General features: G+C 52.4%; 1 pseudogene; it reads left to right on the top strand.

Moving 5' to 3' along the window:
• LOC122919858 overlaps positions 1 to 25,493 on the top strand; it is a 54,304-nt pseudogene that overhangs the window by 11,774 nt on the left and 17,037 nt on the right.

Below are 25,493 nucleotides of genomic sequence, written 5' to 3'. Positions count from 1 at the left end.
TGAGTTAAAAAAATAAAATAAAAATTTAACCCCTCAAACGCTATTGTACTATGCATTCTGTATTCCGAATGCTATTATTTTCCCTTATAACCATGTTATAAGGGAAAATAATACAATCTTCAGAACATCAATCCCAAGCCCGAACTTCTGTGAAGAAGTTCGGGTTTGGGTACCAAACATGCCCGATTTTTCTCACGCGCGTGCAAAATGCATTACAATGTTTTGCACTCGCAAGGAAAAATCGCGGGTGTTCCCGCAACGCCCCCGCACATTTTCCCGCAACGCCCTGTCTGAAAGAGGCCATACAGTTTTTGCTAGACTGGAACCTTCTAATATGAGGGGTGGAGTGGAGAAACTCAGCACAAACAGATGCATTGTTTCAGCTCCCGTCTGTCATAGACTTACATTAGAGCCTCAATGATACTCAATGGCACAGCAGGTATTCCAAACAAAAACAAGTTTCCAGACATAACAACATAGCTAAAACCAGACATTTAAAAGGTCAGTCTGTCTGCCTTTGACTGTAAACTAGTCTGAGTTTTTTTTCCCTCCAAAACATCTTGAAACCCTACGACAGCTGTGGAAAATTACCAACTTCTCAGTCAAAGCCCTAACAGTCTCTCACTATTCATTAACCCTTTCCACTGAGCCATGTGAATACAGTGATAATGAACAGGATATATTTCACAACATAAAAAAAGGCAGTTACACAATATTAAAAACAGTATAAGTTAACCCTTTCAAGAGAAATAAAGTAAGAAGTTTTAACTTTGCTTAGGAGATATAGGCAAATGTAAAAGTACTCCCTGCTCTAGGGTACTACACGAACACTGGGACTTTCACCAATCTCAAGAATGGGGGGGGGGTCCCGTGTCTCCCATTTGAATGGTGCAGTGGTAACGCATGCGGCCTACCGCTCCATTCTGTCTCTATGCGGGGTATAGCGCTCGCCTGTCTGTCCCATCGACCTTGAATGCGTGACCAAAGCTACATTCAGATGAGGGACCCCTGTTTTTATCATTGTCGGGGGTCCTGAAGGTCAGATACTCATTAATTATACGTCTGCGGATAGGTGATGTGTTTTTCATGGGCCACCCCTTTAAGTTAGCATGTAGGAAGTAAGGGTCCCTTCTGAATCTCCTTACGTAGACTTAAGACATTTTAAAGGGGTTTCTACAAGAGCATATTTTTATTTGAGATAGCGCCACTCCGGACCATAGGCAGCAACTGGTACTGCATTCACTCTAAAATCTAATACCAGGCACAGGCCATTGACCAGATGCCGATCCCAGGCACAAATTATAGTCTGCTTACCTTAATTTGGGGATCATGGGGAAGAAACAAGGGTTCGTAGAGAGTAAAAGTATGCAGACTGGTCAGGTGAGGTGTGAACCCGCCGTCGCAGCGCCGCACGTGCGCCAGAGCCGGCTGTATGAATATAATTATCGTTCTCCTCCATGTAAACATCAGGTCCATCAATAATGAATGGGTAAAAGGGAGGTGATTAACGGCGAGTGGTTTACACCATGTATTATTAACGGCATCTATAAAGGCATGATTTAGAGGGGACTGTGTGTTATTTACGTAAAACCCCTTTAAGTGAGTGTTAATAGGCCAGGGACGGGGGTGTCGACTGGAAATGACCCTTTTTAGGTGTCGTTCTGTGAATTATAGGAAAGGCTGACCTGAGAGGCGCAGGGCATGCACAGAATCTCTACCTTTTTTATAAGGGCATGTTCACACTGGACAGAAATGCTGCAGATTTGTCATCCGGAACAGTCCGCGGCACTTTGCAGTAGCCGCAGAGTTGGGGGCGAGACTTTAACAAATCTCATCCAGAAATTTTCTGCCGCGCAGTGTCGCTGTGTATTTCACCCGTTTCAGTGTAGCGGAGCGCCAGTTTACACCGATTTGCAGCAGATGTTTCCGTCCCGGGTGGATGTCTGTTTTAGACGACCCCAACTCGATGACCTGTCTCTAGGAGATGCCATAATTTATGATCAGGTGGGACTCCTACCATTCCTTCAAAGTGTAGGGGCCCTAGCGCTGTGGCCCCTTCATTCCTTACCGGTCATATGAGCCCTTTATATATTAGCGGAGGCGCGTAATTTGGACATTCTTCTGCTCTGGAGGACTGCCCTCTTGCAGTACCCTGTTTTCCCTTTAGAGGCGCTGTAGAAAAACTGAGCATTAAATCAGACGATCCCAGCAGCATGATCATAGGCACACAGTGCGAGAAACAGGTTTTCCACACCTGACAGTCCCCTAAAATCGCCCTCTTTGAGGTGTATTCGTCCTGTAGATCACAGGAGCCGTAGGAAACATCATCTCCACCGACAAATGCATATTTATGGGCTGGAGTAAGGAAGTCGTTCTTCGCCTCCTGCCCCAAATACTATCAGGAAATAATGAAGGTTAGCACCCCTGCCGCGCCTGGATATTGTCGCGTTGCTGCCTCTTTATTGCTTTTAATAATCGTTATTATGTCTCGGGGACCTTAATTGGTTTGGGGGATGGGGCCCCAAGGGTTTAGTGGTGGCGCAGTGTGCGCCTGGTCCTGTAAATAGGGTCAATGATAGCGTTCCCGTCTCCCCGTGTGATGTTTGTGTAAGGAGTCGTCGAGCTTTAATTACATCCTGTGTACAGGGGACCCGCAGGAAAAAGACCCTTTAAGGGTCCGTCCCCACATAGGTCACCAGTTGGTCGGCCGCCGCCTCCAGCCTTGTTTAGTGGTTTCGACCAGTCCATTCAATTACAGTCTGCCGTGGAAGGTCGGCCTCGCGGATATTAATTATTTTTCTGCAGATTTATTGAAAGACTGCTTTTAAGCCACTGCGGTTACATGGCGGTAAGGAGCACCCCTCCCCCCATAGCCTGAGAGATCACCGTCTTACAGTGGCGGACTCTATTAAAGGGACATGCTGCGGCGTCCGTAGAAGATGCTGCTTCCTTCCGTTTCCGGCCTATTGTAATTCAGAAAATCTGGGTTAAATTATTTTTTAAAAATATACAAAAAATACTTATAAAATGACACAAAAATTCTAAAGAATTCCTTATCAGAATGGACTATAGTAGGGCATGATTGCTCTCCCCCGATAAAGCAACAGATCAGCAGATTGAAGGGGCTGCGGAAGTCCGGTGAGCGACCTGTGCACGTGATTGTTTTACCTGGCACTGCGCCATGCATGTGGTAGTGGCCATGTCTGGTGCTACACTTTATTACAGCTTCTTCCAGTTTCAGTGAGTAGCACTGGGCTGCAGTACCGGGCACGGCCACTAATCTGACTAGAGCGCTGCAGACAATTCAGTCTGTTTGGGGTTCTGGTGGTCGGCCGTCACTAATTTGCTATTGATTCTAGATGCTAAGGATAGACCTTCAATATTTCTAGACACCCCCTTTAAAGCATTGTTGGGGAGAGCTGTAGTACCAGAGGCAGCCTGTGCACCAGGTGGTGCCGTTTTCCCCAGTTTTGTGCTCCGAACCAGCGCATTTCTCCCCCCCCCTCCTCTCTGAACCACCAGCGCCATTCTTCCCCCCCCCTTCCTCCTCCGAACCAGCGCCATTCTCCCCCCCCCCCTCCTCCTATGAACCAGTGCCATTTCCCCCCCCCCCTACCCGAACCAGTGCATCCCCCCCCCTCCTCCTCCGAGAACCAGCGCCATTCCCCCCCCCCCCCTCCCCCGCCATCCTCCCCCCTTCCTCGATGAACCAGCGCCATTCTCCCCCCCCCTCTCCTCCGATGAACCAGCGCCATTCTCCCCCCCCTCCTCTCCGATGAACCAGCGCCATTCTCCCCCCCCCTCCTCCTCCGATGAACCAGCGCCATTCTCCCACCCTCCCCTCCGATGAACCAGCGCCATCTCCCCCCCCCCTCCTCCTCCGATGACCGCGCCATTCTCCCCCCCCCTCCTCCTCCGATGAACCAGCGCCATTCTCCCCCCCCCCCTCCTCCTCCGATGAACCAGCGCCATTCTCCCCCCCCCCTCCTCCTCCGATGAACCAGCGCCATTCTCCCCCCCCCAGCCTCCTCCTGGACCGATGAACCAGCGCCATTCTCCCCCCTCCTCCGATGAACCAGCGCCATTCTCCCCCCCCCCTCCTCCGATGAACCAGCGCCATTCTCCCCCCTCCTCCTGGCGTAATATTTCCTGCTAATCCTCCCGATTACTGGCAGGTTGTTATGGATGAAATGATTACTTGGAGAGCAAAACCCGGCACTTAACACTGCACTGTCAGACAGGAGGCTGTGCAGAGACGAGGCAGTGCCCGGCGCTGTGTGACATGATGTCATAGGGGGCAGACGAGCATGGCTCTGGGCATGGACGGCATTTTGGGATGGGGTCTGCATAAAACACTATTTTGACAGTCTGGTGCGTGGGATGTCCTGCCAAATTCTGGAATGTTGGCAAGTGTCAGTGGTGTGGGCTGTGGCATGGGGCTTAGACTGCTCCGCCTGGGCACTGCATGGCTCATAGGGCGACTGCTCGGGGGCGAGGGCGGCACACAGGGCGGGGCGAGGGCGGCACACAGGGCGACTGGGGGCGAGGGCGGCACACAGGGCGACTGCTCGGGGCGAGGGCGGCACACAGGGCGACTGCTCGGGGGCTAGGGCGGCCCACAGGGCGACTGCTCGGGGGCTAGGGCGGCCCACAGGGCGACTGCTCGGGGCTAGGGCAGCCCACAGGGCACTGCTCGGGGGCTAGGGCAGCCCACAGGGCACTGCTCGGGGCGAGGGCAGCCCACAGGGCACTGCTCGGGGTGAGGGCAGCCCACAGGGCACTGCTCGGGGTGAGGGCAGCCCACAGGGCACTGCTCGGGGGTGAGGGCAGCCCACAGGGCACTGCTGGGGCGAGGGCGGCACACAGGCGACTGCTCGGGGGCTAGGGCGGCCACAGGGCGACTGCTCGGGGGCTAGGGCGGCACACAGGGCGACTGCGGGGGCTAGGGCGGCACACAGGGCGACTGCTCGGGGGCTAGGGCGGCACACATCAGGGCGACCTGCTCGGGGGCTAGGGCAGCCCACAGGGCACTGCTCGGGGGCTAGGGCAGCCCACAGGGCACTGCTCGGGGGTGAGGGCAGCCCACAGGGCACTGCTCGGGGGTGAGGGCAGCCCACAGGGCACTGCTCGGGGGCGAGGGGAATTACCCTCTGTTTTATTATAAGCGGATGCTGTACTTCACGCTGCGGGCGAGTGCCCAGCATCACCCCCCTGGTACACGGACATGTGTGCATGGCGCATCTCCGGCTTGTCGCACGGTTGTCCAAGGGCCGAGCTTCGCTTCCTCTGCCCTTTTGACAGTCTGAAATGTCGGGCCCCTCGTGTAGTCAGCACCGCCCCATCCCCCGCATTACCGCCTCTGACCCCCGATCTGTCCCGGTGATAGAGACTAATGAGAGTTGTCATGTCTGAACATTTGTAGAAACGTGGCGGGGGTGGGAGTCTTCAGATACAATGCCCACTCGCACAAAGACCCCAGTGTCCTGCCGCCGCTCACCACAAGTGTTTTCTTGCCTTGACAGATTCGCGTAGACAGCCCCGCAGATGCCATCTTGTACGACACGGCGGCCGTGGTGCCAGGGAAGCCCATACTGAGGGACATGGTGTTCAGCCCGGACTGGCAGTCTGTGTACATCCTCAGCGAGAAGCAGGTGAGACGAGGACTCGCCGGCGGCCATGACTGTCTGTAATGTTGATAATGAATGTCATTAAAGGGGCATTCATGGCCGAGGTGGGAATAACCTGAGCAAGCGCCGGACGGGGGCGGCTGGAGATATGAAAGCAGCGGGCGTGCCTCCGCCATCCGGTGCTTACTCGGGTTATTCCCATCTCAGGCCATAGGTCATTCTCCTATACCAACAGTTCCAGCGTTTTTTTAAAATATTTTTTTATCCTGCTTTATTCTGCTGTTCCTCCGTTATTCCTCCTGTAAATGTGTAAATATCAGATAGATGAGACATATTAAGGTTATCGATGCCTCCTGTGTAGGGCGCAGGACAATTGTGGCTAACGAGGGTTTGGTGTGCTTACAGGTCAGCCGCGTCCCCGTGGAGAGCTGCCAGAGGTATAACACGTGCGGAGAGTGTCTGGGGTCCGGAGACCCTCATTGCGGCTGGTGTGTCCTGCACAGCAGGTGAGACCACACAGGACGGTCAGTATGTTGAGTTTTTGACTGCTTGGCTCCGCTCACTCCATGAGACATGTTATTATCAGATGCTGTCAGTGGTGCAGCCTCAGGCTTCGGGCCTGTAACGTTTTTTCACATTTCTACTGTGTATCACAGAATATAAATGAATATTAAACAATTAAAGGGGTTATCCAATTTCACAAACGGCTCCCCCATGTGACCCCCAGAACTTGCCCCGCTCCCCGCATCGCCGCTGCTGCTTCTCCCCGCACACGGATGAAAACATCCGGTGTCTGTGTGGAGCAGCCAATGGCAGGCAGGGACGAGCCTCCCTAGCATCGTGGGTAAAGCTAGGGTGGCTCGTCCCTGTCCCCGCCTGCCATTGGCTGCTCCCCTCTGACACCGGATGTTTTCATCCGTGTACGGGGAGAAGCAACAGCGGCGGTGCAGGGACCAGGAGCGGCGTCAGTATATTACCTGTGAGGGCCCCGACATATGGGGGGGGGGCTGTTAGTGAAATTGGATAACCCCTTTAAAGGGTCAGAAGGGCCAAGAAGTGGCGTACGTAAAGCTAAAACGCTTCGGGGGTACCATCGCCCTGCACAGTGAAGCCCCACTGGGTGCCCTTTGATAACACGTGCAAACAACCTGCCACGTCCCAAAGACGGCAGGGGGCGTGTCCTGCTGTATCTGCTCCTTGAACGCTTTCAGCGCCTGCGCAGTAGAGGTGCGACCACTGTCACCTCTGCATGTGGCATTACACGGGTCATGGCATTTTTTAAAATCTGAACAGAAAACGGACCCATCCCTTTTTAAAGGCGTTGTTCAGCGGGGAATACTTTTTGAGTGACCCTCAGTACCCCCCACCTCTGCCGTTGAGACACTTGCCGAGCACCCATTGGTCTCTGCCTCCTGGTCCTGTCTTGACACACAGCCGGTCACTAATTGGTTGAGCGACCATTTCCTGTGCGTGGAGAGAGGCGCATTCACAGTATGCTTCCTAGGTGAATACTGATAGAATGTATGGCGCATGCACAGGATTAAAGGCTCGGGTGAGCAAACAATGATAATGTGGAGGGGGAGGGGGGGGGGTGAAAAATCAGTCCAGGCACTAATGGGATTTTTGACTGTAAAGGGATAGTTTTAGTCAGCAGCATCAACCCTATCTGTTTTTTTAAATGGGGTTGATCCTGCCCTTTACGCTATTTCACGTCTCTGCAGATCTGTTTTCCCCTCTCTGCACGCTCCCAGCTAATAGTTTACCAGAGATCCGCTAATGCACGGCTTAATTTATGAAAATATGTTGTCTTGGCTCCGCCGCCGACTTTCCCCGAGAGCCAAGATTCCACGTTCTCGGAGATGAAGCGCCGGCCTAGACAATATGTTGTCTCTTATTTGCTCCTAAGTAACACATTCTGTTAATGGCTTGTCGCTTCTGTAATATTTTTATATTTTTTTTATATTTTTTTTTGCTGCAACTTCTGCCGGTGAAAGGAGACGATTGTTCAGTTGCTCGGCAATCTGGATGATTAGTTGTGACATAGGGATTCTGGGATGGGGGGGGGGGTTCTGCGAGCGGCGTGATTGCGTTCCGGATACGTGGGGAAGATTGCTGTTTATGTAAATGACACATTTAATTTTGTCATGTGCTGACAAAATTAGGGGGACGACGACTTGTGTTCGTCAATCCGTGTAATTCATGCGTGATTGTCATTCCTGCGCTGGTAAATTTTAATCGGAAACCCAAACAGTTTCTAGACCCAAACTTACTTCTTAAAGGGCGTCTTCCAGCAGGATCAACTCTATTAAACGAGCCTACGACTCAGTAGAGTGGATCCTGCCGATTAAAACGATACCTGCCTTGTGAAAATCGGTGGCGGCGTTCCTGAGAAATAAAGGCTTTTATTCTTTATACCAGTGAGGGCTTCAGGGCGCTGAGGGGCGTGGCCAGCACTGGGAAGTTGAGCTAGGCCCCGCCCCTTGGCGCGCTGAAGCCCTTATTTGTATAAAGAATAAGTCTTTTTTTCTCAGGAACGCCACAACCGATTTTCACAAGGCAGGTATCGTTTTAATCAGCAGGATCCACTCTACTGAGTCGTAGGCTCGATTTAATAGGGTTGATCCTGCTGGCAGACGCCCTTTTAAGAACGCCACAACCGATTTTTCACAAGGCAGGTATCATTTTGATCAGCAGGATTGACCCTACCAGACAGCGTACCTGATTCAATAGGGTTGACCCAGCCGATGGTCACCCTTTAAAAAAAGGACCTGTCGCGTCTCCTGACATTTCTACGTTAGTAAATGCTTGTATTTCCCATGAAATAGCAATTTCGGTGCATCTTGGATCTCTGCGTTGTGCCGTTCCTCTGTTATTCCTCCTTGAAATATTTGAAGTGGGGTTTAGATAGTTGTTGGGGTTCCTATATTTTTAATAGGGGGGTGTCTGGCTAAAATGTGGGGCGTTCCAGTTGCTTCTATGCCTGCTGAGACTTGTAGTTCTACTGCTGCCGGCATGAAGGGGTTTAAAGGAATAGCCTGCTAGAAGATGCCCAGTGGTTGGATGACTTGTGTGGGGACGGGCACAGATAGGGCGGCTGTCAGCGGAGGCGCAGGGCTGATGTGTGTCTGGCCGGCCGGCTGGGGTTTAACGAGGAGGAAGTATAGTGTTCCCCTCCCCCCACCCCGATGGATTTAACAGTTGTGTGTTCCCAGGTGAGGGGAGAGATTCTCCAGACTAGTCCCCTCACACCTCCCCGCATAGCAGAGCCGGGGCCTTAACCCTGTGTGTACCGGTGTACAGGTGCTAGCGAACGGGAGAAAGGGGGTCAGTTCACATGTGGCAGATTTGTCCCAGTCATCTGAATGGAGGGAACGGAGCTAAAGTTTCCGCAACAGATCTGCTGTGTGTGAATTCTCCCTTATGGACGCCCTTTCATGATGATATTGTGTTCCCTTCCCTCTGACCACAAATTCCCCCCTCCCCCCCATGATTACCTCATCCTCCCCACCTCCCCCATCGCTCCCTGCCATGGAATGCTTCATCATTTTTTCCTGATGAGAGTAGTAATACTGCAGTGTCTGGCAAATCGTCTTCCTTTGCTGTAATTTGGTTGTGCCAAAATCTAAACTTATCAGCGATAAGGGAGGGGGTCCAATCGATGAGACCCCACAAGTACAGGGGTCCTATGTCCTCCATTTAAACGGATCAGCGGTCGGGCATGTGCGCTGCCGCTCATTTTAATGCGAATTTGGAGCAGTAGTGGGCATCCTGTGCGGCCGCTCCATTCAAATGGGAGTCATGGGACCCCTGTTCTTGTGATCGGTGGGGGTCTCGGCGGCCAGACACTTATCCAATGTCTGATTGTGGGGGGGGTCCCAGCACTGTCCTCTGCTATCCCAGTCGGTCCCACAGATATTGAACGGAACAGTAGTGGGCATGCTCTACAGCTCTGTTCAAACGGGGGGTCACAGGACTCCTATTCTTGTGATTGGGGGTCCCAGAGCTCAGACACTTACCCAATGTCTGTCTGTGGGGGGTCCAAACACTGTCCTCAGTTATCTCTGTCAGTCTCCTAGAGATTGAATGGAACAGTAGTGGGCATGCTCTACAGCTCTATTCAAACGGGGGGTCACAGGACTCCTATACTTGTGATTGGTGGAGGTCCCAGTGATCAGACACTTATCCTGTGTCTGATTTTTGGGGGTCCGAGCACTGTCCTCGGCTATCCCCGCCAGTCCCATAGAGATTGAATAGAGCAGTAGTGGGCATGCTCTACAGCCGCCCTATTCAAACGGGAGTCAAGGGACCCCAATTGTTGTAATTGGTGGGGATCTCAGCCATCAGACCCCCTGTGACCACTTATCCTTTGATTGTGGGGGGCTCCCGGCTGTTCTTGGCTATCAGTCAGTCCCACAGAGATTGAATGGAGCAGTAGTGGGCATGCTCTACAGCTCTATTCAAATGGGGGGTCACAGGACTCCTATACTTGTGATTGGTGGGTGTCCCAGAGCTCAGACACTTACCCAATGTCTGTCTGTGGGGGGGTCCAAACACTGTCCTCAGTTATCGCCGTCAGTCTCAGAGATTGAATGGAGCAGTAGTGGGCATGCTCTACAGCTCCTCCGTTCAAACCGGAGTCATGGGACTCCAGTTGTTGTAATTGGTGGGGGTCCCAGAGCTCAGACCCCCTGTGACCACTTATCCTTTGATTGTGGGAGGGTCCCGGCTGTTCTTGGCTATCCCAGTCAGTCCACAGAGATTGAATGGAGCAGTAGTGGGCATGCTCTACAGCTCCTCCGTTCAAACCGGAGTCATGGGACCCCAATTGTTGTGATCTTTGGGGTTCCTCCAGTAATCAGACACTTAGCACCTATTCAGCTGTAAGGCTACTTTCACGCTAGCGTTTTTTGCGGTTCCGTCATGGGATCTGCAAAAACGCTTCCGTTACCTTAAGACTGAAGCGTTTTCTTCCGGTATTGTGACCCTATGACGAATCTTAATAGCGGAATTGAAACCGCTAATGTGAAAGCAGCCTAAGTTTTTTGTTTCTGCTGCACCCCCTTTAAGTGTCGGGAAATGTGCGGATATTTCTGTCGGCTTTCCAGCAGCAGCCTGGCGCGGAGCTCTTATTCCATAGTAATATGTTGCAGTCCCGACATGGTCTGTGTGTAAGCGGGATATAGGACGAGACTACTTTCCCATTTTCCTCCTTCACTATGATACATATCCCTCGCTTTGTGCCGGTTCTCCTGTAAACATCCCCCCCCCCCCCAGTCATTTTCTTTTCTGCATGTGCCCAAAACATGCAAACAATATCCCACCCACCGCGCCGCCGCCCCCTGCCGTAGTATACTTGGCCCCGGTCCCCACATCTGCCCCGAGTCAATGCCAGGGATTCCTGTCATGGCATACACAGGCCCGGCGGGGTCATTACACCTGCTCTCTGCGCCAGGCCGGGCTGCCGCGTTCCATCGAGGGCCTGTCTCGTGTCACTCATGTCTCGGGGGAGCGGGGAAGAGACCGCCGTTTGATGTCTTTCTATGAGACACTCATGCGGTCTGCCCCGGGCCAAGTTTAATTTCCAAAGAATGCTTTTAGAGAAAGGGACAGCTGGCGAGGGGAGCGAGGTCTCGGGCAATGGCTCGCCCTGCGGTCCCTTAGGGACAGCGGATTTAATGCTGCACCAGCCTTTCTAACTAGAGCGTACAGTTACATATCTTCTGGGGGTCTGTCAGCTGTAATGGCGGTCCTATAGTGACTGCTCTATGTGGACTCTAAAGAGACTGTTTAGATGTCTCCATTGACTGTCTCTCCCGCCGTAGGAATGATCATATGGTAGCTTGGGCAGAATGGGGGTCTCAGACCCCAGAGGATCTCTCTGTATTATACCGTGGTCTCTCAGAGGACCCCCCACACCTCACTCTCGCATCATTTAGGTGCAGATTGGTCTCGGTCTCATACTGTGGTGTCTCAGAAGCATTCTCTGTCTCTTTCATGCCCCCTTTCACTCTTGCTTCCCTAAGATGCAGGACGGGGGTTTCAAACCCAGGATGGTCTCTCCTTCTCATACTGTGGTCTCTCAGAAGCGTCCTCTGTCTCTTTCACGCCCCCTCTTCACTCTCACATACTGAAGATGCAGTCTCAGGCCCAGTCTCACTGTGGTCTCTCAGAAACGTCCTCTGTCTCTTTCACGCCCCCTCTTCACTCTCACATACTGAAGATGCAGTCTCAGGCCCAGTCTCACTGTGGTCTCTCAGAAACGTCCTCTGTCTCTTTCACGCCCCCTCTTCACTCTCACATCCTTAAGATGCAGTCTCAGGACGGTCTCACTGTGGTCTCTCAGAAGCGCCCTCGGTGTCCTTCATGTCTCGCATCCCTGAGATGCAGGATGGGGGTCTCAGACCCTGGACGGTCTCACTGAGGTCTCTCGGACGCGTCCTCGGTGTCCTTCATGTCTCGCATCCCTCAGATGCAGGATGGGGGTCTCAGGCCCAGGACGGTCTCACTGTGGTCTCTCGGAAGCGTCCTCGGTGTCCTTCATGTCTCGCATCCCTCAGATGCAGGATGGGGGTCTCAGACCCTGGACGGTCTCACTGCGGTCTCTCGGACGCGTCCTCGGTCTCCTTCATGTCTCGCATCCCTCAGATGCGGTGCGGGGGCTGAGGGTCTGGATTATCAGGCAGCTCCACACTTCCTTCATGTCTCGGATCCCTCAGATGCAGGATGGGGGTCTCAGGCCCAGGACGGTCTCACTGTGGTCTCTCGGAAGCGCCCTCGGTCTTCTTTGTCTCGCATCCCTCAGATGCAGGATGGGGGTCTCAGGCCCAGGACGGTCTCACTGTGGTCTCTCGGACGCGTCCTCGGCCTCTTTCATGTCTCGCATCCCTCAGATGCAGGATGGGGGTCTCAGACCCTGGACGGTCTCACTGCGGTCTCTCGGACGCGTCCTCGGTCTCCTTCATGTCTCGCATCCCTCAGATGCGGTGCGGGGGCCGAGGGTCTGGATTATCAGGCAGCTCCACACTTCTAATCCTATTAGGAGGGGCACAAATCCTGTTTGGAGAAGCCTGATCCAGCGAAGGTGCCCGGGGAGGGTCCGCACACACAGCTGCGTGACAAAATCCCCCTCAAGGCCGTCTCTGCAGAGCGTCCTCCGGCCTCACCTTCTGCTGTACGGGGCCCGGCCCCTGCCTTGTATCGCTCCCCCCGCCCGGCTCTAATGTCCCTCATTGTAACCTAAAACTGTGCAAATCCAACCCGATCACAGTGCAACAATGCCGCCTTTGTGAGGGGCGACCCTGGGGCTTGCATAGATTTGAAGGGGGTCTCTGCCCACGGCCGCTGCCTTGTGTGTAGTGCATTGTGCGGCGTCTCAGCTAAATCCTTGTTTTCCTTGCAATTTCATTCTTTCCGCCATGTTAGACTCTGGCTCAAAGTCATCGGTCACTGACTAAGGGGGGGTCCACACTGTATGCACCCCCCCCCCCCCCCCCCCCCACACACACACGCGCGCTCCAGCTTTCCCAGAATCCTGCAAGACCCATATCTGCAGCACGGAGCTGAGGGTGTATCACTGCAAAAGTAGATGCACCATTCAGGGGTGAGTGGTGGGGGTGACAACCCATGCGGAAGCTGTAATGGCGGCAGGATTGGTTGTCACCTCAGCTTTTGTAGACTCCATGCAGGCAAGGCTGGCCTTAGACGCAATCCTTCGTTTGGCAGCCATTCCTTCGCACCTCCCTATGCACATGCATGCTCGGCTCAGCTGAGCATGCATGTCTTTGAATGGGAAAGGGCAGTCAAACACCAACCGATGTTTGTTTCCGGAGTACCCCTTTATGCACTGCAGTGGCCATGGCAGCCATATTGTTTGTCACCCAGCTTTCCCATAAATGGATATAACAGTTGAATGGTTTATACAGAGGGCTGGTCACTGTCCTCATCCTGCTCCTCCAGGACCCCCATCATCTCCTCAGTGATTAGGACCCCCCCCCCCCCCCACTTCCTCTCTCCGCAGAGTGCACCTTCTGTCATCAGCCCCATTCTTCCGTCCACTTGACTGGTTCCTGTGTGATGACGAGCGCTGACGTCCCTGCTGCCCCCTCGCGGCGGTGGATGTTTGTCTGCGAGCAGTGTGGGCGCAGGCAGCGGGGTGACGGCTTCTGTGCCTCCAGCCTGGCGGCACTTTTTTTTTATTTTATTTTTTTTCTGAAATGTCAGCGCTCTCGCAGACTGCCTGCTCCTGCACTAATGAGCCCCCCCTCCGCCCCGTCTCTCAATACTACTCCCATCTTCAAACAGCCTGCCGTTAACCCTTTGTACGCTGGATCTGGGCCCCGTCTGTCATGTGCTGTGGCGGCTAATCTCTGTGGATAGTCCCTAATTCTGGGACTCTATCTCCAGGACGTCCAAAAAAGGGCAGCCGAAGCAGTTTTCTGCCATCATGTGACCTCAATGAGCGTGACGGCGGCCGGCGATGGATCTGCGTCCCATCGGTGGAAGCCCAGACCGCGCCGTGGATCGCGGCTGAGAACGATCGCATTGAGTGACCAACACTGAAAAGAAGAAATTGGTGCTTTTAAGCCGCGCCTCTTGGACCGCCCCAGAATGCCTACAGAAAAATGCCCGCTTTGGGGTGGGGCTTGCATAAACCCTTTCCCTTTGACCGGATAGTCCCTGCAAAATCGGGACTGTTTGTAACTTTGCTGGGACTATCCTGTCAAGTGGGCAGGGCTTATGCAAGCCCCACCCCAAAGCGGGCGTTTTGTAAGTATTGTGGGGCGGTCCAAGAGGTGCAGAATTGGCAGGGACTGTCCCTGGTTTTCAGGGACTGGCTGTCCCAGGCCAAAAAAAGCTGTTTTTTTTGCCCATAAATGGGAGGTCCCGGGGGAGTTTGGGGGGTGCCCACAGGCGGGGCTTGCGTTCCCCCAATTTACCAATTGCTACGTTGGTGAGTATGCAGTTGACAATATGGTGGCGATCTCCAGCAGTCCCGTAGAGAGTGAATGGAGCGGCAGGGCGACCACTGCTCTGGCGCGTTAAAATCCAACTTGTCTTGTCCCATTAGACTGGGACAAGTCTCGGGTCTCGTAATAAACGTAAGGCGGGATCTGGGACAGGCTGGTTGCTAGGAACATCTGTCCCTAGCAACCACCCGCCGTGCATAGTACTGGTGCATGTGCCAGCAGGAAGTACAATAAACCTGCGAGTCTGGGGGGGGGGGGGGCGGCGGCGGCGGCGGCGCAGGAACCTTTGTGTCTGGCGGATGCTGTCATTTGATTTACAGGTTTCTGCAGATTTCTGTTCCCTCGCTCTGCAGCCATGTGTTTTCTGTCTCCTGACGGCGGGGGCTGCCATAGCAGTTCTGTCATAGCACCCCCCCCCCCCCCCCTCCCTTTCAGGCATCTCTCATCCATATAACAGGTGTCTCTAGTCGTCCGCCCGCCGCTCTCAACACCACAGCTGTCGGCAGCGTGGAAATTCCAGCTTCTCCGCTGGACGGGCCGCCATGGCCGACATATGTGAAAATCCTCCCTGAACGCCTGTTATCTGGGGAACGTCAGGCCCTGCGGTTGCGGGGGTGTCGACTGCCAAATACGGTTGTGACCCTTAACACGTACCTCCATTTTACTTTGCTTTATACATTTTTGGCGGATTTTGAGTTGCCGTCCAGTCGCGTCCAAAGCTGCTGGTTTCCCTCGGTCCTTTACACGCCACGCCATGTGTGCTCCCACAATGCACTGCTCCCTGGTTTGCGAAAAAGCTGCAGAATTGCGAATTCAGCTCTGGATGCAAAGAGACCTAAAACCAGAGCGGGAAGGAACTCCACCGTAAAGCGACGGATATGTCTCATCGCGTTTTCGGGACCTCTGCTTGCCTCCAGTAAATATTTTTATTCGTCATGATGATCGCACAGGGGCTTGACTCTTGACGTAATTGCGACGAGCCCTGGGCGTCACACCGCCGTACATTCCACCACGGTTGGACAGCTGTTACCCCGCCCCCAGTATATACGACGTCCGCGAGAGCCGTCGAGCGTGCCTTTGATCTTCTCGCTTTGAATTTTCTTAATCTTTGGCGTGAAAACTGATACCGCCGCGAATTCTCTCCGCTAACATCCCGCGCTCCGTCTTAATCTCTTATATATTTTGTTTTATGGTCGTATGATTCATAGCGAGATGAAGGGTTTCCCTCTCCAGAGGTCAAACCTCTTAATGGCCGGGCGGCCTGTCCTGATAATTATATGGCGTCCTCTCCCCCTCTTATATTCAGTGGCCGGGCTGTTAATACCACCGTAAATCTTACGCGCCGTCCTTTCGCACCCAGGCACGCTGCCCACCAGGCGACCTCCTCCCTGTCAGCACTTTGGCCTTATTGCCCTCTCCCCCCCCCCTTCCCTTTATGATGGTGATTAAAGCAGTGGCGCTGACCGACCCTGACCCCCGTTCAGTCCTCCTGTAATATACCGCCATGGCTCTCTCCAGCTATTCTTCTCCAGGGAGCAGGAAGCGGCCGCGGACAATAGGGCTGCGGGGGGGGGGGGGGGGGGGGGGGGATCGTTCAGGCCGGAGGGATCCGGGGGTCCTGCACTGTGATCCGATTAGGACATGTCGGATGCCTTGTGCTAATAAAGTACTTTATAGGCAGAGCCCTTCCGGTCACTGGCATTGAGGACAATGAGGTGTGAACATTAGGGGGGGGTGGCCCCCGGAGATTGGGATCTGGGCCATTATGCGCTAATGCCTCTGCGCCATGACGGTGCCCTTTCCTTTTTGTTTGCAGTGAACTGTGCCAGGGTAGACGTTTAATTGCCTGCTTAGGGGACTCATGGGAGGACTCTCTGTATAAAAATTCGAACGCCCACGGCGCCGTTCATGCGGTTGATTTCACCCCTTGGATGTAAGGGGCCGGGCGATTGGTTGAGACGTGTGCCTGGAAATGAAATGGTTAATATAGGAGGATATTGGTTTAAAAAAAAAATTATAGTAACTCGGGGTGCAGTGATTTTTTATTATTATGGAGACCTTACAGGCTGCATGGGGATTATATGTAAATGAGCAAGGTATGCAAAGTCTCCCTAGCGCCATCTGTCGGGATTTTATAGAATATGACCCGATCCGATCTCCGGATAGAATTGCCGGACGATCAGATGCTGGATTACAGAAAAGTTTACTGGGTGGGGGAGGGGAGTGGCTGGTAACGTGTTAGGACTGATGATCTACAAGGCGTCTCGTCGGCTCGGGCGTCTCGGAGGGTTGTGTGTAACCGTTCTGTGCCCGAGGCTCCAACCGAAACGGTTACAGCACTAGGTGGAGAGCGCCGATGATGAGAGGCGTGTGCACACAGGACGAGAGTAGGGGCGCGCAAATCACCCGAAGCCAGAGAGAAGGCGAGCGCTCCACGGACACGACGCAACCGGGCTCCAAAACCAGAGGAAGTTATTACCATCATGTGGACTAAGAGCAATATTCATTGCGGGATTTTTCCCAACAGGGTTAGATTTAATAGTTAATTGTTTTATGTCACTGCAAAGATTTTACTACAATTGGTCATAAATGAAAATGTTACGGTAATAGCTACATAATTACAAGCCTTAAAACAACTGAGCAGAATTAATCTACCTAAGTGGAGTGACTTACTCCAGAGCTGCACTCACTATTCTGCTGGTGCAGTCACTGTGTACATACATTACTTATCCTGTACTGATCCTCAGTTACATCCTGTATTATACCCCAGAGCTGCACTCACTATTCTGCTGGTGCAGTCACTGTGTACATACATTACTTATCCTGTACTGATCCTGAGTTACATCCTGCATTATACTCCAGAGCTGCACTCACTATTCTGCTGGTGCAGTCACTGTGTACATACATTACTTATCCTGTACTGATCCTGAATTATACTCCAGAGCTGCGCTCACTATTCTGCTGGTGCAGTCTCTGTGTACATACATTACTTATCCTATACTGATCCTGAGTTACATCCTGTATTATACTGCAGAGCTGCACTCACTATTCTGCTGGTGCAGTCAGTGTGTACATACATTACTTATCCCGTACTGATCCTGAGTTACATCCTGTATTATACTCCAGAGCTGCACTCACTATTCTGCTGGTGGCGTCACTGTGTACATACATTACTTATCCTATACTGATCCTGAGTTACATCCTGTATTATACTGCAGAGCTGCACTCACTATTCTGCTGGTGCAGTCACTGTGTACATACATTACTTACCCTGTACTGATCCTGAGTTACATCCTGTATTATACTCCAGAGCTGCACTCACTATTCTGCTGGTGCAGTCACTGTGTACATACATTACTTATCCTGTACTGATCCTGAGTTACATCCTGCATTATACTCCAGAGCTGCACTCACTATTCTGCTGGTGGCGTCACTGTGTACATACATTACTTATCCTATACTGATCCTGAGTTACATCCTGTAGTATACTCCAGAGCTGCACTCACTATTCTGCTGGTGCAGTCACTCTGTACATACATTACTTATCCCGTACTGATCCTGAGTTACATCCTGTATTATACCCCAGAGCTGCACTCACTATTCTGCTGGTGCAGTCACTGTGTACATACATTACTTATCCTGTACTGATCCTGAATTATACTCCAGAGCTGCGCTCACTATTCTGCTGGTGCAGTCTCTGTGTACATACATTACTTATCCTATACTGATCCTGAGTTACATCCTGTATTATACTGCAGAGCTGCACTCACTATTCTGCTGGTGCAGTCAGTGTGTACATACATTACTTATCCCGTACTGATCCTGAGTTACATCCTGTATTATACTCCAGAGCTGCACTCACTATTCTGCTGGTGGCAGTCACTGTGTACATACATTACTTATCCTGTACTGATCCTGAGTTACATCCTGTATTATACTCCAGAGCTGCACTCACTATTCTGCTGGTGCAGTCACTGTGTACATACATTACTTATCCTGTACTGATCCTGAGTTACATCCTGTATTATACTCCAGAGCTGCACTCACTATTCTGCTGGTGCAGTCACTGTGTACATACATTACTTATCCTGTACTGATCCTGAGTTACATCCTGTATTATACTCCAGAGCTGCACTCACTATTCTGCTGGTGCAGTCACTGTGTACATACATTACTTATCCTGTACTGATCCTGAGTTACATCCTGTATTATACTCCAGAGCTGCACTCACTATTCTGCTGGTGCAGTCACTGTGTACATACATTACTTATCCTGTACTGATCCTGAGTTACATCCTGTATTATACTCCAGAGCTGCACTCACTATTCTGCTGGTGCAGTCACTGTGTACATAATTAGTTTTTCTCCTTGGCGCGGTCGTGTTGGGTGAAGGTGTGAGTATCTCACACGTGTGTGTCACGTACAGGTGTTTACATGCACACGTGACGGGTGTTGCCCCGCACTGCTGTCTTCGCACATCTGGCGACCAGCAGGCGATATTTACGCCTCTGTGTGCGGAGAGCGACCTGATCACAGCCGTGCACCAAACACACGTTCTTGCCTCTAAACTGTGATATTACATGGACATGTTCACAGGCTGTAGCAGGTGTTTCAGTAGGTCACCATTTTCAAGATCTCTGCTTGCTGCCAGTCACCTTGGAACACTGCTGAGGCTTAAAACCTGCCTATACTTCTCCCAACTGAGGGTTTGCTACAATTGCATCCAAGTATAAAATCCTCTGAGCTAACCATGGTAGCCTAAACCTCCTGCACTGGTAGTTTGGTACAATGTATCAGGGCAGGTAAACTGTATCCAAATAAATACAATTGTAGCAAACCCTCACCAGCTAGACAGCAGCGGATGTTGGCAGCAACATATCCATTCATAGAAAGCAAGCAGGGATCTTACCAAGACGTACAAGTGTGAAGATCACTAGCGCCCCCTTGTATCTGCTCCGGTCACTACAGCTGATTTTTCGCCCGCAGGTGCTGCCGAGAGAGCGAGTGTGAGCGGGCGTCCGAGCCGCACCGGTTTACCAGTGACCTGAGTCAATGTGTCCGCCTGGAAGTGACGCCCAATAACGCCTCCGTCAGCGTCCCCGAGCTGCAGGTAAGACGGGTGCTGCACGCAGATGCTGCAGAGCTGAGTTTGTTGTCTGGTCTCACATAGGACTGCAGTAGTGTATTATAGTAACTGTGTCTCCTGCTCTCCTCAGCTCAGTCTGTCCGTGCAGAACGCCCCCAATATGTCGGCGGGCGTCGCCTGCATGTTTGGTGACTTGGCGGAGAGCGAGGCCGTCCTGGGAGATGGAACCATTCAGTGCTCGTCCCCTTCTCTGCGGGACATTCCCGGGATTACCGGAGGACAAGGTGAGACGCTGCAACTATGGAGTTAAATCATGGAAATTTCAGCAACTTTCCAATATACTTTGTAGTAAGTTTCAAGTTCTCTGCTTGCAGTCAGTGAATTGAAAAGACCATGAACACATAGTCCTGCCAACAGCTGAGCTTCTGCTAATTTAGCATTTGGTCTGTGTGACTGTGCGTGTCCTCTCAGACCCTTCAGCTGACAGAGGATCGTCCAGACTGGATGCAAGTGTTACAGACCCTCAGCTGTGACCAGTAATAGGCCTGTGCAGGTTTTCTGCTGAGCCTTAAAGGGATTGTCCCGCATACAATACTTATCCCCCAGCCCATGGGCTGGGGGATATGTGTCTGATCGGTGGGATCCCGCGTTCACCCGTTCGAACTGAGTGGCGGTCACGCTTGTCCACTCCTCAACACTGTGCGACTGCCGGAGGTTGGGTAGGCAGGGTGCATGCTCGGCCAGTACATGGAGACACAGAAGCCCCTTTCCCGAACCCTCTTTGGGCTGACCGCTTTTCTCCCTTGATGCCCCCAAGGGCTTGGCTGAGTGTGCACGCGTTCTCAATAGGAAGATGGGCATAAGCTGTTTCTGGCACCTTTGGTGGCCGCTTATCTCCCCTGAGAAGAATGGATCAGGCATGTTGAAATGTAACCTGCCCGATCCTTCTATAACCATACACATGAGCTGCGCAGTGCTGGAGCGCACTCTGCTATTCCACGCCGGCCTCCACATTCCTCCCGTACTAGACTTCACCCTGCTGTGCCCAGAATCATCTCGCCAGTCTCTGCCTCCATCACTGGTGCTGCCGAGTCTCCGCCACCTGTCCTCACCCTGCCCTTCCGCGCGGCGAGGTGTCCTCCTCTCCCTTATCTTCACCCCTCGAGGCAGCAAGGGAATACTTTGGGTCCTGTCCTGAGTAATCAGATGCCAGCTGCTAGCATTGGTTGCATTGCAAAATTTAAAGGGGTGCTCCATTTTTTAGGGACTTATCAATATGAGATCTGTCTGTATTGCAGGGGCTCTGCACACCGTCCAGCTGCATCTGAAGTCTAAGGAGACCGGCCTGAGGTTTGCCAGCACCGACTTCGTCTTCTACAATTGCAGCGTCCTCCAGTCGTAAGTGTCTTGGGGGTTTTGGGAAGGGGGGGGGGGGGGTGTTCCTCCAGTGATGCCTCAGTGATGGGAGACTCTGGCTGCGTGCAGAGGAGATATCCTGCACCTCTGGCATTGAATGTCGCTCGCAGGAACATCTCCGCGGCACGTTATAGAATGACTAGGGAATCGCATGAATAGCAACTCCCTAATCTCTCTATATGAGGAGCACTGCGGTAAGGAGGAGCAGCAGGGCGCATGCCTGAACACCGGGCCATTCAGTGAGGAGACACGGGTTTCTTGCATTCCAGTTTTTCACCATTTTTTTCAATATTTCTGCTTGCTGTCAGTGAATCGATATAGTCACATTTACAACAAGAGAATGAAAACACAGACATCGTCTTTCTCACATCTGATAGTTTGTTACAATTGAATCCGGTCTAGACAATCCTGTGTGGGCTACCCAGCCAGCACACCCCAGGGCTGGTACGTTGTAGAGAAGGCTTCAGGACCGGAGAGAGGATGTATTCGACTTGCAGAAGATTGTCTAGGCTTGATGAAACTGTAGCAAAACCTCAGCTGTGAAAACTATTAGGTCTGTATGGGTTTGTTTCAGTGTCAAAGTTGCCTGTCGCTGACTGCAAGCAGAGGTCTTGAAACCGGGAATAATAAAAGCTCAAATTGCAGATTTATTTTGATTTTTTTTAACCATAAAAGGGTTGCCCCGAGATTTAGACTTCAGGGGGATAGATAATTGATTAGAAGGGGTCCGGCTGCTGATCACTAGGGGTCCTGTCCCCCCAGTATGAGCGGAGCGGTGGTCGAGCATGTGCCCTGCCGCTCTATGGAGGTAGCCGAGTAACTCTTAGATTTCTCCCTCAGCCCCATAGAGATGAAGGGAGTGGCACTCGCATACTCGACCGCCGCTGCATTCAAACTGGGGGGATTCGGGACCCCCACCGTTCAGTCAATCCTAGCCCCATATCCTGTAGGTAGGGGATAAGTTAAAATCTTATGACGGCCCAATAAACGTCGGCAGAGAACATCTTATTGGGGACACATGCATGCTCCGCCAAGCCCAGTGTGCATGTGGAGATGGCGGACAAGTACTCACCCGCCAGCTAAACTGTACGGTCAGCATTAAAGGGGTTGTCCCATTACATCAAGTATCCCATATCCACGGGGTGAGTGTCTAATCCGCGGGGGTTTGTGTTCCCCTTTCATTCTGCCGGAGAGAGCCAAGCACGTCGGACCTCCTTGATGAGACACTTGTGGACAGGGAAATAAAGTTGCTGTAATGGGACAACCCCTTTAAGTCCACAGGGTGCCGAAGGTAGCGATCAGTGGCTGACAGGGCTCCTTTGTCCCCCTTGCTGTGCACTGCAGCTCTTCCTCTTTTAATTGTATAAGGACAAGTGCACGGAGAGCTGATGCCTTTAATAGATTTCCTGTTGGTCCTGATCTAGAGATTTAGACCAACTGTGCTTTACTGACCGCTTCCGAATGATAAGAGTTGTTATCCGTTTTTTGGTATCTTGCAGGTGCCTGTCCTGTGTGAGCAGCCCGTACCCCTGCCACTGGTGCAAATATCGCCACATCTGCACCCACAACGCGGACGAGTGCTTCTTCCTGGAGGGGCGAGTCAACAACACGGAGGTGCGTACCCCTCTCTATACCGGGGGGGAATGGGCCCCGTCACGGTAAAGCGTCTCCTCGGTTGGAAGGGATATAAGCGCCTGAGATTCTTATTAATGATGAAGACGCTCGCCCTCCCCGCCGCTTGGCATATACCTTGTCAGCAAGTTCCAGTGCCAAGCACTGGTGTTAGCGAGCGGGAGCGAGATTCACACAGCGCAAAGTGTCAAGGGGCGGAGGGGACGGGTGTTTAATCAGGAGCGCCTGACTCCCCGCTTCCTCACACCTCAGGAAGGGTGTCAATCGCTCCTGAACAATGCCATATACATGCCGCGTATATATAGAACCGCCACAGCGCAAGGAATCCGATTCTGCCAACTTTCTCCCCAGTGGGCTGGCAAAGGAGGATGGCGGTTGGCATTAGTAGATACAGATTTAACCCTTAATTTGACAGCCTGCACCATGAATGCACTGATTTATCGAATAAGTCAGGCAACTGCTTGGGTAGCAATCGCCTTTCTAGACTCCTGCATGGCGGATCTGGCCGGTCGTACTCTCCATTGCTGCCTAATGTGCTATTCTGGAGTCTCGGAAAGCTGAGTGATGACACGGTCATTGGCGGTAAGTCTGCACACAAGCCATTCAGACGTTGCCCCCCCCAGCCCAAAAATGGCAGATAACGGTCACCGCCAAAAACGGTAAGGCATGGCGCCCCTTTAAGGCATGTGCACTGGAGGGTTAATCCAGGTTTGTGCACACAGATACTGGTGTGCATCCCTTTCCCCCCTTCGTGAGAGGTACATTTACATACACGCAGCCCTAGCCTAAATCTCACCCGCGTAGATTGGCTCGGAGTAGCAGCAGAGGGGCCGTGTTTCCATGGTAACGGGATCCTTCCTGAGCATCTAGCCGTAAGTAGGTAGGAGGCGCGCGGCCCCTCATCATTCTATGCCTATCTCCTGGGGGCTTCAGGAGGGAGGGGGATAGACGAGGAAGGAAGCGTCTGAGATGACTTGCATGTACGAGGGCAACAACGTGGCGGTAATACAGTTATTCCGTGCGGTAGGATATATATAATCAGTGATACAAAGTCCAGATCCGGGGGTCTGCCGCCTCCCTGTCTATCAACTGCGGGGTCAGGGCTGACCGCAGGGAGTCGGGGTAAATGACGGGCAGCACTAAGAGGAAAGCATGTCGGGGGGTTAATGGAGCGTGCGTAAAACGGAGAAATTAACGTGATTATTATACTGAAGTGTTGAAAGCCGCTGCTTCTCATCCACCATAATGGAAAGTGACTGTGCATGCATGGCTGCGGGGATGGTCGACCCTTAAAAAGGGGGGGGGGGTCCTAGCAGATGGCTGCACTGGGGTCAAAATGAGTCTGTGCGTGGTCCTTCAAGAAATGTCATGCATTATATGGATCGATTGGCTTGTCTGTGGCCCTTTAAGAAATGTCATCCATTATATGTACCAATTGGCCTGTGCGTGGCCCTTTAAGGAATTTCAATCCATTATACGTACCTCTTGGCCTGTGCGTAGCCCTTTAAGAAATGTCATGGTGGCGGCGGTCTCCCCCTCTGCTATTATATCCTTTTCCTTTTTTGTGCTGTATTGATTGTAATTCCTCTCGATCTGAGTCTCGCCCGTGCCGTAAATATGCCCGTCACGTTTATGCGCTTCCGTGATAAGTGGCGACAGGCTCAGATTTACGTGGAAACGCTCTTTTAAGCCCATAAAACCTAAAAGCAGGCTAAATATTCGCCATTTTCCAGTGATTTATTCCAGTGACATTATATGTGTCCTCCCGTAGAGCGGCAGTGAGTATAATACCGCCTTATGTTGCAGGGGAGTATAATGGGCCCTTTGACACGCACGGTCACCTATCCATCTGCTCCCCCCCACTGTAGTAGGAAACATGGGTGACGCTAGCTGCACCTTCCTTCAGTCTCGCTCACTTCCATCTTGCAGGGCTGCCCGGAGATTATTCCCACCGGCGAGATCCTGATACCGGTCGGCGTGGTGCAGCCGATCACTCTGAAGGCGAAGAATCTCCCGCAGCCGCAGTCCGGCCAGAAGAACTACGAGTGCGTCTTCAACATCGAGGGGAAGGTCCAGCGCGTCCCGGCCGTCCGCTTCAACAGCAGCAGCGTGCAGTGTCAGAACACGTCTGTGAGTATGCCGCCTCGTCGGTGCATATAGCTGCTCAGGACTCTGGGAAAGCTGGGTGCAAATCTACACAGGGGCTGTAATGGCGGTTTTCACCCACCTTTCCCAGATTCAGACATCGGTAAGGCTCGGCCGCACACATTAACGTTGGCCGAATATGACGATTTCCCAGAGGCTGACCCACCGTCTAATGTCCCCCCCATTGGTAGATTTTGGGGAGGATGAGAATTGGGCATGCTATGGTTTTTAAAGGGGATTTTCATATTGGTAGCCTATCCCCACGATTGGTCATCAATACCAGATCAGAGGGGGTCCGACACAGGGAGTCCCACCGATCTGCTGTTTGCAGCTTGCCAAGCACAGCGCCGTCCATTGTATAGTGGCTGTGCTTGGTATTGCAGCTCACTTCAATGGTGATGAGCTGCGCCTAGGCCACGTGACCGAAGAACGTGACATCCGTGGCCTAGGAAGAGGCTGCAGCCCTCGCCAGAGCACCATGGCCTCTTCAAACAGCTGATTGGCAGGAGTGCCTGGAGTCAGACCCCCACCCATCTCCTATTGAGGATAGGCCACAATACAAAAATGTCAGAAAACACTGATCTTTTTGATCTCGGGGAAAGGTGTCTGGTAGAGTCTTTCT

The sequence above is a fragment of the Bufo gargarizans genome, chromosome 9 (genome assembly GCF_014858855.1).
Source record: "Bufo gargarizans isolate SCDJY-AF-19 chromosome 9, ASM1485885v1, whole genome shotgun sequence".
Classification (NCBI taxonomy): Eukaryota; Metazoa; Chordata; class Amphibia; order Anura; family Bufonidae; genus Bufo; species Bufo gargarizans.
The sequence above is the reverse complement of the archived record's forward strand: the minus strand, read 5'-3'. Positions and strand labels throughout refer to the sequence as shown.